Source organism: Suncus etruscus, chromosome 7 (assembly GCF_024139225.1).
Source record: "Suncus etruscus isolate mSunEtr1 chromosome 7, mSunEtr1.pri.cur, whole genome shotgun sequence".
Classification (NCBI taxonomy): Eukaryota; Metazoa; Chordata; class Mammalia; order Eulipotyphla; family Soricidae; genus Suncus; species Suncus etruscus.
Window position 1 is genome coordinate 61615179 of NC_064854.1, and position 12120 is coordinate 61627298.

The window sequence follows — 12120 nt, forward strand, 5'->3', positions numbered from 1 at the left end:
GCCAATCTGACCCATACAATTTAAAATATAGTTTCTCCCACACACCCACTGATCCTAGGTCCAAGTGGACCAATTTAAAATTAAAACTATTCCGTCCCTGGGTGGGCTCGAACCACCAACCTTTCGGTTAACAGCCGAACGCGCTAACCGATTGCGCCACAGAGACTGGCTGGGGACTGCCACACCCAGCTTAGTCCACTGGAAACGAATTTCCCAATTTCTGGTACCATTGTGTAGGCCCCAGGATATTCATTGATGGCTTCAGCTTCTGTTTGGACTCCAAGGGATGAAAGTGGAGGGGCACCGAGGGACTTAAGGATCTCGCAATTTGGGGGCCTGAAGTGGCACCCCAACAAACTCAGGGGTCCCAAAGGCTACTTGGTGAATGTCCAAAGGCTACTTGGTGAATGTCCAAGAGAGAATCGGCGTGATTCCCTTCTTAGTGGGTTTATGTGCAATCCAATCCAGCCCACCTCCCAAAATGACACCTCAACAAGAGGGACCCCAATCCCCCCACCTTCAGCCCAATCCTCAGCTAGGTGAAGCTAGCTTTTGGGGTGAATGAAACAGAGATGATAGGGCCTGGCCTCTGGACAGTCCACCAGGGCGCAGCTGCACAGGCGGGGTCCACGAGTCTCTGCTGGGAAATATTTCATAAAAAAAAATATTGAACTCACTAGCAATACATATGTGTCCAACAGCATGTTCTGTCCTCCAGTAGAAAAAGAAACAAGAACAAGAACAAGAACAAGAACAACAACAACAAAACCCCAGAAATTTCTGGCTGGGCACAATCTTGGGTTACTGAGGCAGTGTCTACTGTCTACTGTCACTGTAGACCAGTGAATTTTCTTGGACTTTGCTTTTCATTATTAAATTCCCTATTCACCATAGTTGTCCACAAGGGCTGTTTATAACCTCCTATGTCTAATGTACATTTTCATATGGGAAATAAAACTTTTCTTTTTTTTTAGTTTTTGGGTTACACCCGGCAGTGCTCAGGGGTTCCTCCTGGCTGTCTGCTCAGAAATAGCTCCTGGCAGGCACGGGGGACCATATGGGACACCGGGATTCGAACCAACCACCTTTGGTCCTGGATCGGCTGCTTGCAAGGCAAACACTGCTGTGCTATCTCTCCGGGCCCAATAAAACTTTTCTTGTCACGCCTAGTTGTGTCCAGGAATTGAACCCAGGTTAGAAAGTTTATAACCGTCCCTAGGAAGTTCCTCTCCAGTAGTTCCTCGAAAGTTTATCTTTTTGCAAAAAAGAAACAAGCCGGGGTAAAATCCCCGGCATCCCATAGAGTCTCCCAAGCCCGTTAAGGAGCACAGTGTGGCCCAAAAACAAACATATAAACAGAGATAGATAGAATAAAAATTAAGTGAATAAAATTTTAAAAGGAGCCTATATTATGTCTAGGAATTTTCAAATAAGTCAGGGAGACTAAGCAAGGGAGTAAGGGTCAAAAAGCAAGGTTGCTCCCTGCCCCGCCCCACCCCCCAAAAAGAAAGTATGTCCTCAAGCTTCCAAACTCTTCCCAAATTCAGGCCACGAGTCAGAGAACTGGAGAGTGAACTGTCCCCGCTCAGAGAGCTAGGAGGAAGCTTGGAGAAGTTAGGGAGCACCCTTCACCCCCAGGCAGCCTCTGTACGGATGTCAGCAAGTGTCCCGTGGAGAAGTGAAACAGTTTCAGCTTCAGGGTGCAAGACTGGGGCTTCCCCAATTGCGGTGCTGGACCTTTGGGGAGAGAGAGGAACATGGTGGGGGTGGTGCAGAAAAGCAAATCCGGCGCTCCCAACGAGACCAGGAAAGAAAGGAGCATTTTGGACGCTAATTTTTGAGAGGATAATTTGCCCGAAATTGACGACACCCCTTTTATGCAACAAAGACACCACCGCCCTCTTAACCCCCACTTCGCCTCGCCATGTGATGCTGAGCACCTGGACTTTTATGCACGTCGCTCTCATGGGTGGAAACGGGATTCACGGATTGCTTGAAACTCGGGTTTTTTGTTTGTTTTTGTTTATTTTTTGTGTGCATTTCTAACGCGGATGAAACATACAAACCAGGATCAGAGGGGGAAAATAAGAAATAAAAACATCCAACCTCCCCGTCGGGGAATCGAACCCCGGTCTCCCGCGTGACAGGCGGGGATACTCACCACTATACTAACGAGGACGGCGCGCAACTTATTGCGAGATTACGACCTAAGAACTTACAGCCACAGTCCCCATGGCAACCAGCGCGAACCCAGCTTGGGCTGCTTTGCAGGCTCTTTTGCAACCGAAAGCCGAGTCATTAGGGGAGGCACACCCGTGCATTTTCAAGACAGCCCCAACAGAATGTCTATAGGGAACCGCAGGGCAATCCGTGCGAGTTGCATTTGAGGGGAACTGGCCCGCGTTCAGTCTGCAACAAGGTCCTGCTTGTTTCCACGGACAGCATCATTGCAGCTCGGTTCGCTCCCATTTCCACCCTAAAGTCGGGGTTCTGAGGTGTCTCCCACAACTGAAACCTCCGAGTTTCAAGCCATCCGTGAATCCGTTTCTATCCATGAAAATGAGGTGCAAACGTGTAGGTGGTCAGCATTGCATAGAGGGACGAAGTGGGGGGTTGAGAGGGCGGTGAGACACTGTCTCTGTTGCAAAAAATTGTCCCCTCCTGCATGAGAACAAAACTAAACTTGCGTTGGCCGGGAATCGAACCCGGGTCAACTGCTTGGAAGGCAGCTATGCTCACCACTATACCACCAACGCCACTACGTTGGACTGTGCGTCTTCTACATATAAAAGTATGGACAGATCTGCTGTATGGCGTGGGCAGTGTCTCCAGGCTGGGCCAGGCCGAACCAGTGTCAATGGATCCGCTGCCTACTCGGATTCCTGGGCCCATATTAGTATTTGCAAACGGACTCCACCAGGCTCAAAGAATGCAGCGGCTTGTAGTGGCCTCAAAAAGAAATAAAGACAAAGTCTAGCAGGTGTCAGGATGGCCGAGCGGTCTAAGGCGCTGCGTTCAGGTCGCAGTCTCCCCTGGAGGCGTGGGTTCGAATCCCACTTCTGACAACATGGATTCTCTTTTCTTGAAATATTCTCTTTCGAAGCCAAACCTCTGAACCCATCAAACTTATTTTTCTCTCTCAGTCCTGGATCTTTAGGACCGGTTTGCATTCGTTCCTGAGTTACTTCTCTGCAGGAAACTCATGTAGACTTCAATGTGGATCTGATAGTCGAGTGTATTTCATTTTTTTTCTCGGTAGGAACTCGGGACTGGAATCAAGACTCAGTGGAAACTTAAGGATCTCTCCTAACCATTAGAAAAACATTATTTTCTCCCCTGTAGATTGCAGCTTTTCAGGTTTATGATTTCTCCTCTCCTGTATTCCACCACACTAAATTGAATCTTTTATTTTCTTTTTGGGGTCCACCTGACGATCTTTTGGAGGTCTATTTCTGACTCTATGCTAGAGGGGTAAGTCCTGGGGGCAGATCAGGACCCAAACCTGGGGTTCTTGTATACAAAGCCTGTGCATTCCTTTTTAGGTGCTGGATACACCAGAACAAAGCAGACACTCAAGACCCCATCCCACCTTCGACAGAAAACAAAACAGAATAAAACCATGGATCCCCTGAATGTATTAACTAGCCAGGAACTTTCAACACTTAAAGGTGCAGAACCCAACTTCTCGAATGCTAATAGCTCCCACCCCAGGTCTGTCTTGCGTGTCCTGGGCTTCTGACTGCAGAGGTGGGAGGGAAATCGAACCCCGGCCTCCCACGTGACAGGCGGGGATACTGACCACTATACTAAAGAGGACAAACTACATAAGTGGCCCCTATGACTCCATCTGTGTCTCTAAACTCATTAGCAAGTCTAGGCAGTCCCATTTCAGGAAAATGCTGATTCTCTAGTATATTCATTATACTATATATCTCTTATTTATTTTTAATTTCTGCCTTTAAAGAGAGAAGCTAGGGGAGATTTAGTAAATACACATGGACATTATGAAATTCAAACAAAGTGGAGCCATTGGTGAAGGGAGGTTGACACTGATGGTGAAGGGATTGTTGTTTAAAACATTGGTATATGCCTGAAACCCAATCCTGAATACTTTTATAATGGTGACCTTTTTTTTTCGGGATTTGGGGAAGAGCAAGCAAAGAAGGGACACTCGGGATGTGCGCAACAGGCAGTGTCAGATGGAGCATCGGAAAAGGAATTAATTGTGTGATGGGGGAGGATAAAAGGAAATCACCCTGACTTGGAATCTGGTAGCAGCTGCGCCCCTCAAAACGAGACTTCCCTGACCGGGAATCGAACCCGGGCCGCGGCGGTGAGAGCGCCGAATCCTAACCACTAGACCACCAGGGACTGTGAGGAAGCTTGCTCATGCATCCGTCTAGAGTAGACGGTGCGTCCCACCGCGCCAGCCTCCGTGAGTCCCTGATTACTGCAGTCACAGTCGCCGCGCTCCGGCCGGCGTTGTCCCGGGCCCGCCGCCCGTGCGCCCTCTCTCTACGGCCACGCGAGCCCCATACCCTGAAGTGCGCCTGTGCGCGCCCCGATCCCGGAGACCGACCCTCCTGGTCCGCGCGCTCCGGGTAGGCTCGGGGGCACTTTCAGAGCGTCAGGGTGGCCGAACGGTCTAAGGCTCTGTGCTCAGGTCCAGGCTTCCCTGGACATGCGGGTTCGAGTCTCTTGCCTGACACTGACACTGACACTGACAGACACTGACATTGACATTGACACTGACACCGCGCGCGCCTGGCCCGCTCCGCTCTTACCGCTGGTGCGCCGTTGCTTGGGACACTTCTCTGGGGCTGGTGGTCCCCAGAAACTCTCTGGTCAGAGAACCAGCCCAGCTCGGGGGTCGTGAAACCTTGGACCCCAAGTTGTGTATATGTGTGTGGAGTGTCCAGGACCCCCCCACGCGCCCAACCACGCCCGATATGACCTCGCCTTTGCAGCCCCCTGGACGGTGACCATCACCATTGACATCTACTCCACCCAGGGAGTGTACAGATGAATGATCCACTTTTTCCCGTTTTCCATGGAGATAGCGGAGAAGCTCTTTGGGGGCGCTGGACCCGCGGTGGGGGGTGTGCGCGGTGACACCGGGGAGATGACATTTCCCCAACTCAGACTTGAACCCCGGGTCCCGAGAGAGCGCGCGCTCGTTAGCCAAGACGCCCCTGTGCAGGCGGGTTTCAGACAGAGGCCCGAGATTCGGCTGGGGTCTGCTTGCATCTCGCGGGCGCACAGGAGCCCAGAGCCGAACGGTCCTGCCGTGCCACCCGCCGGCTGGGCGGAGCCTCTTGCCCTGAGCCCGGCGATGAAGTGGGCTCCTAGAGTACGTATACCTAGTCCTGAGCTTGTGCATGGGTGGTTCAGTGGTAGAATTCTCGCCTGCCACGCGGGAGGCCCGGGTTCGATTCCCGGCCCATGCAGCTCTTGTTAATCATTTTGCTTGTAATATTCTTGCTGTACCGGTCCTCACATCCTCTGAAATATAAAGCTAAGTGCTTATATCCATTTACTCCTCTGCTTTGAACCAAACTACACCTAATCTTGTTTTCAGGTGCAGCCTGGATGCTAATAGTTGCACTGGGTTTTATTTTTATTTTGTTCTGTTTTGTTTTAATTATTTTGTTTTGTTTTATATTATTTCATTTATTTCTCTTATTTATGGTGGAGAGGGTACGGAGGGGACTTGGTTCCAAAAACTAAATGTAAAATAAATGAATAAAGAAAAAACCAAAAAGCAAGCAAACAAACACAAAGTTCTGATTTAGTATAACCGAAGCTGTCCACAATAAAAAGGGAGAAACAGTAAAAAAGTACATACACCTCCCCGTCGGGGAATCGAACCCCGGTCTCCCGCGTGACAGGCGGGGATACTCACCACTATACTAACGAGGACGGCTACAGTAGCCGTGAAATAATATCCCTTCCCTGTTTCTTCTGCTCCTTAATTCCAACAACCCATCTTGACAGAAACTGGCGGGCCTTCGGATGGATGGGTTGTGGTCTGGTTCCAGTATCAGGAATTGAGTTTGAACGCGAGGCAGAGCACCCTGACCTTCGAGCCTCGCCAGGTACACTGGCCATTCTCAGGGTTCTGGCTCCATCTACCACTGCAGCCCCACCCCAAGGTCAGAACCAAAATAAAAGGGGGGATCAAATGGAGCCTCCAGGAAGTATATAGCACAGGCCTCGGAAGCCACGTGCATTCAGTCAGACTCCAGGACCATCGCAATTTTTTGCAAGAGTTTCTTCTTTTCTTACTGGTCTAGTGGTTAGGAATCGTCGTTCTTACCGCCGGGGCGCTGTTGCCATTCTCTGCTAGAGATGTTCCCTTTTTGCACCCTACATACACCGCCTCCGTATTATGAGTACGGTTTCCAGTGTCCTCCCGCACCGCTGACCGCTCCCACCCATTTGGCCTTGCTCGAATGAATCCACTGAGCACTGCTTTAAGGTTCTCTGTCTAGACCCAGAGGCCCCATGTGTCGACCCCCTCGAGGCCTAGTGCGCTCACTTCGCAACTGACTTGTGCAAAAATAAAATGAACAAGATTTGGGAAGCCAGGGAGAGAAAAAAAGCACAAACAAACAACAAACGAACCCGAAGCAAAAGAAAAGAAAGCGAAGCTAGTGTTGCACGAGCTGAGAACCGAGCCCTAGTGAGAACTCGACCCCCGAACCACCTATACTTCAAGTCGCAGACTCTGGATCCTTTCCTAACTCCGCCCCTTCCAGCCCGGCCGGGACGTGGCGGGTGGCGGTGCGAGGAGAGCTACTTTGCACGGTGCGGATTCCGCTCCCTTGTGGCCACGCAGCGCGGACGCTCGGTGCAGGGCAGCAGGAATCGCCGGGAAACTGGGTACGGTGGGGGTGGTACTAGTTGTAGGGACGTGGCACTGGGTGGGGCGCGCTGGGCGGAATGCATCGTAACATCCATGGGATGGCAGGAGAGGAGGCTACGTGTTCCCTGGTGGTCTAGTGGTTAGGATTCGGCGCTCTCACCGCCGCGGCCCGGGTTCGATTCCCGGTCAGGGAAACCTCGCTTTTTGAAATGGAAGTCAGTTCCCTTCTCCATTTTGTCTTCGGTTTTTAGATCCCGTCTTTATACCGCATAATTTATATCAAACCGTGCATCCATAGGCATAAAAGGGAGATTAATTTTTTTGTAAACAAGTACACTTTAATAATAATTTTGGTTGAAGCATCTTTGCACAGGTATGGAGGTACAAAACAAAAAGTTAAACAAGATTCTTTTGTTTCCTTAAATATTCTTTTTTTTTTTTTTTGAGTTTTAATTATATTTTGTTTAAATCCATGGTTACAAAGTTATTCATACTACAGGTTTTTTTCCACAGTTAAATTTTTCATGGTTGAGTTACAATTTATAATAATAACAACCTTCAGCAGTGCGCATTTCCTGTCACCTCCTCAAATAGTCTTAAAACAAATGTAACTTAAATATTTGAAAGCTTAAAAACCAAGACAACAGATTTTTGGACACTTTTGCAAAGCCTCCCTCTGAGCCTCGAGCAGGTTTAGACTGGGGAGCTTGCAAATATCCCTTTTTGAACCTGCTATGCCACCAGGACACACCAGGAAACGATCCCTCCACCCTCAAGCCTGGGTATAGGCACTGTCCCCTCCATCTCAGAGCTCTCTTGTCCCCTTGGTCTGCGTCTTTGCCCCCTCATTGCTGCTCAGTTCCCAACGGGATTCTAATCCTGGGTCAAATCTCCTGTCCTTCTCCGGGCCTGGTTGTGAATTGCAGTCTAGGCCATCTCAGGGTTCTTGGCTAGGAAGGGACTCCCTCCCCACCCCCATTACCAAGGTCCCTATTGTTCCAGACTACAAGTCACTCAAATTCCTTTGCTTCCCCTGGAACACTGGCAGCCTGGGGAGGAAACTCCCCGCTAAAGTCACGGTGGGGGGTACATACTGTTTCTGCAACGTAGTAGTAAGTAGGAGGGATTCTTGAATTCTACAATGAGCAAGCAAACACGGACCAGCTCGAAAAAGTTTGTGCAATTTTGGAAAACCCCAAAGAATCTGGACAGGAGGTGTCAGCAAAGTGAACGGAAGTTCTTGGAAAGTATGTATTGGTTTCATGTTGCCCTTGGAACCGGCTCAAGCGCTGCTGGGTTCATCTCCTCCCTGGTCCTTTTCCAACCACTGAAGAGTGTGAGAAGGGGAAACTGCTTGATTTGGGGGTGGAGGGTTCAGCTAACTTCTCAGGTCCCCTTTGCTTTCTGTCCCATATTAGCACGGAGGAGGGTGAGTTTTACAGCAATTCCAAGTAATGCTAGGATTCAAGATTATATGCAACTCCCTTTTGGGCTGGACACAGGCTGGAGCTGGACACGGGTTTTCAAATGATAATAAAGAAGGGACCCAGCGAGAGTGATTCAGCTCCCCACCCTCCTGAGCCCTGCAAAGAATAACCCTCTCCCATGACCCACCGGGTGTAGACACCCCACAAACATACACGTAAACCTGCCAGGGACGAAGTGGTTTCTTTCTACCAAGTTGGCAGAAAGGGGGTGTCTGAGCTCCGCTGCTGGACAGGGCGTTGAGCCCACCCACTCGTGACTACTTTTAGAATCGCACAAATCAGGGAACATTCGAAAAATCCGATCTATGCAGCAGAGACGTGCAGGGAGCCCTTGCTGGTCCGCCTATAAGGAGAAGCAGCCAGAAACCTTTCAGCACCAGGTCTCTGTGGCGCAATCGGTTAGCGCGTTCGGCTGTTAACCGAAAGGTTGGTGGTTCGAGCCCACCCAGGGACGCGCGCGGATTTTTATCCTTCTGGAGTCAGTTCTCCGGTTCGGGTTACTTATTTGTTTTCTTCCCATCCTCCATCCTTCTAGAATAGTCCCAGGTCCAGCTCGCACTCAAAAGCACTTGGCTTTGCTTTGAAGACCGGCACAGCGACTTTGCGCAATGGCTGTAGACTGGAAAGTGTCGTCACGCGGGGATTTTTACGTCTGTCCTCGTGCTCCCCCCAGGCCCAAGTTCCCAATCACTGCTACAGGTGATTTTGGAGAACCCCGGAGGACGATGTCTCCACGTTGGCAAATTCGCTTCGTCCACCCCGCACCCAAGCTGCAGGACAAGGAGTGTGGATGGGGCCGTGCCTTTCTCTGCAAAGTCCCAAGGCCCGAAGTTCCGCCTCTCCAAAATATGGGACTGACAGTAGAAGGCCCAGGCCAGGGAAACGGAAAGGTGGTCTTCAGGACACCCGAGCACCCCAAGGATCCCGCAGCCCGCTGAGAAAAAGAATCTGAAGTGGCACATTTCCAGTCTGCAGGAAATCTCACGTCTTCCCTGACCGGGAATCAAACCCCGGCTGCAGTGGTGAAAGCGCCGAATCCTAACCACTAGACCACCAGGAAGGCCTGGCAGCTCAGTCATGAGAGCCCATAAATGAATAAAATCTAATGCTGCCTTGCACAGCGTGAGCATTACGTAGGGTTCCCTGAGCACCGCCAGGAGTGATTCTTGAGCGCAGAGCCAGGAGCATTGCCGGGTGTGGCCCCCAATTCGAAAAAAAAACAAAAAACAAAAACAAACAAACAAAAAAACATTGTGCACGAATCCTGCCCGCGCCAGATGCCCCAAGCTGGGTCGTTTTCCAAAACTGAAGTTGCTTCCTCTGCACAATAAAGGCCCAAGAGCGAGTCCCGAGGGTCTGTGACTCCCGGGTCAACTCACGCTGACAGGCCGGAAAGGACCACGCAACCACAGCCAGCCCGAGGAGACCCTGGGGACCACGCGCCTTCCGGGGGGGGGGGGGAGAGGGAGGGATGGTGAGAGGGACGGGGGGGAGAGAAAGAGAGAGAGAGAGAGAGAGAGAGAGAGAGAGAGAGAGAGAGAGAGAGAGAGAGAGAGAGAGAGAGAGGGAGGGAGGGAGGGAGGGAGGGAGGGAGGGAGGGAGGGATGGGGAGAGAGAGAGAGGGAGAGGGGAGGAGAGGGGAAGAGGTGGACAGGGAGAGGGGGAGAGGGAGGGGGAGAAACCTCAGTGAGCCTGAGGCAAAGAGACATTTCAAACTCAGCATCCCAAAGTCCACGTGCACGGGTGGAGGGAGATGGGGTGTTTTCCGCGGGATCCACAGGGCCCAAGAGCGTCCCGGCAGCCTGCTTAACTCTTGGAAAATCTGGGTCTTTTCCTCACCGTTTTACCCTTCAGGAATGGTGGTGGCTGACCAGAGGATGCTCAGGCGATAACCCACTGCTGTAACTTGAGCCAGGGTCTTTGTTTCTTTTTTCTGATTGTTGTCTAGATTTTGGAGGAGGAGGAGGAGGAGGAGGAGGAACACTCCACTGGTGTTTGGGAATTACTCCTGACTTCACTTAGAATTTACTCATAAATTTACTGTGAAATATGTGCTCAGGGCTTACTCCTGCAGTCAGGGGTCAGTCCAGGTGAGTAATAAGGTTCCTTTTGGCCTTCTGAAACCTAAGCCAGTCCTGCAAGGCAAACATTCTGCCCACTATACTATCTTTCAGGCTCCAAGGGTCTTTGCTCCTTTTCTTTTTGTGGAGCGAGGGGGGAGGGTTCTCTACATTCTAACTGTGCTCAGAGCTAACTCCTGCCTCAGTGTTTAGGGATCATTCCTGGCAGGGTTTAGGGACCCTATGAGGTAACCAGAATCAAACCTGCAAGGCAAGCAGCTTTCCCATGATTCTTTGCCTTCTGGCTCTGAAGTGACATTCTACTGTGTGATTTCTACACATGAAGTTTTGCTCCTGAATACTGGACGGGAGCTCAGGTCAAGGCTTTCATTTTCCTGCTGAAACAAAATCCTCTTCAGCAGGTGCAGGTGCTTATCTGGCCCAGAGCCAAGGGGCCTGCTCTGGAAAATTAGTCACTTCTGATTTTCTTATTGCTCATCTACCTTTCCAGTCGAGAGGAAAAGATAAGCACCCGAATAACCCTAATAACAGTAAAACTAATAATAACGGTTATTCGGGTCCCACAACTCCTAGTAAGGCCTCTCACACATGATGGTATCTCCCGGAAGTCACAAGTTCAGCTAGGCAGATGTGAAACCCCTCTGGAAACCAAAAAGGGACGGTTGTCAAGTGTCTACCTTTCCTTCCGGGTCTTCACTGTTTCCCTTCTTGAAACACATATTTAAAGAGCCAGAGACCGTGCTGCAGATGAGGTATTCACCTTGCATGAAGCTGACCCTGGTTCCATCCCTGATATGGTCTCTAGGCCCTCACTTCTGAGCATGAAGTCCCTGAGCACTGAGGTGTGGGACTCACTCCCCAAATCATGTTTTAGGGTGGAACAAACGTCTGGAAGGGAGCTAGAGTGATAGTACAAAGGGAAGGGTGCTGTGACTGACTCAAGTTCCATCCAGCATCCCATCTGATCCAAGTCTTCCAGAAATGATCTCTGAGCACCACTCAGGTGTGTCTTCAAAATCAATAATAGATAGATAGATAGATAGATAGATAAATAAATAAATAAATAAATAAATAAATAAATAAATAAATAAAAAAAAAAATAAAGGACACAATCACGGCTCCCAGGGTTCCATATCCAAAAGCCCTACTGGATTCCTAGGATTCCTCGAACACTTGCTGAGACGCTTATGTCCACAAGAGGGCGTTCCCGACCGAGAAACATCGTTCAAGGGACACTCCAGGTTCCTGAGTCAGAGGGCTTGTGGCCCAAAGAATGGCTGTTGATCTTTTTTTTTTTTTTTTTTAATTGAAACAATTGTAATCAACAGAATCCTTCATAGTTGAATCTGAGATATACAATGAGTCCACCAGTGGGGCCGGAGAGGTGGCGCTAGAGGTAAGGTGTCTACCTTGCAAGCGCTAGTCACGGAAGGACTGCGATCCCCGGCGTCCCATACGGTACCCCCCAGCCAGGGGCTATTTCTGAGCACTTAGCCAGGAGTAACCCCTGAGCATCAAACGGGTGTGGCCAAAAAAAAAAAAAAAACAACAACAATGAGTCCACCAGTGTCAACCTCCCTTCGCCAATGGTCCAGAGTGCATTCTTTTTTTTTTTGGTCACCCAGAGTGCAGAGTGCATCTTATACCATTACCCTTTGCCCCTTGGTCTACCAGTCTAAACAAGCCC

General features: G+C 50.1%; 9 non-coding genes across 9 annotated transcripts; 4 read left to right on the forward strand and 5 right to left on the reverse strand.

Moving 5' to 3' along the window:
• Positions 1-92: 92 nt before the first annotated feature.
• Positions 93-166, reverse strand: TRNAN-GUU (transfer RNA asparagine (anticodon GUU)). The gene has a single exon. It is a non-coding gene; the product is annotated as a tRNA-Asn (tRNA).
• A 1940-nt stretch (positions 167-2106) lies between these two features.
• Positions 2107-2178, reverse strand: TRNAD-GUC (transfer RNA aspartic acid (anticodon GUC)). Its single transcript has one exon. It is a non-coding gene; the product is annotated as a tRNA-Asp (tRNA).
• A 506-nt stretch (positions 2179-2684) lies between these two features.
• TRNAG-UCC (transfer RNA glycine (anticodon UCC)) lies at positions 2685-2756 on the reverse strand. The gene has a single exon. It is a non-coding gene; the product is annotated as a tRNA-Gly (tRNA).
• Positions 2757-2982: 226 nt separating this feature from the next.
• TRNAL-CAG (transfer RNA leucine (anticodon CAG)) lies at positions 2983-3065 on the forward strand. The gene has a single exon. It is a non-coding gene; the product is annotated as a tRNA-Leu (tRNA).
• A 1234-nt stretch (positions 3066-4299) lies between these two features.
• TRNAE-CUC (transfer RNA glutamic acid (anticodon CUC)) lies at positions 4300-4371 on the reverse strand. The gene has a single exon. It is a non-coding gene; the product is annotated as a tRNA-Glu (tRNA).
• Positions 4372-5376: 1005 nt separating this feature from the next.
• On the forward strand, positions 5377-5447 carry TRNAG-GCC (transfer RNA glycine (anticodon GCC)). The gene has a single exon. It is a non-coding gene; the product is annotated as a tRNA-Gly (tRNA).
• Positions 5448-5847: 400 nt separating this feature from the next.
• Positions 5848-5919, reverse strand: TRNAD-GUC (transfer RNA aspartic acid (anticodon GUC)). The gene has a single exon. It is a non-coding gene; the product is annotated as a tRNA-Asp (tRNA).
• Positions 5920-6987: 1068 nt separating this feature from the next.
• TRNAE-CUC (transfer RNA glutamic acid (anticodon CUC)) lies at positions 6988-7059 on the forward strand. The gene has a single exon. It is a non-coding gene; the product is annotated as a tRNA-Glu (tRNA).
• Positions 7060-8732: 1673 nt separating this feature from the next.
• Positions 8733-8806, forward strand: TRNAN-GUU (transfer RNA asparagine (anticodon GUU)). The gene has a single exon. It is a non-coding gene; the product is annotated as a tRNA-Asn (tRNA).
• The last annotated feature ends 3314 nt before the right edge of the window (positions 8807-12120 follow it).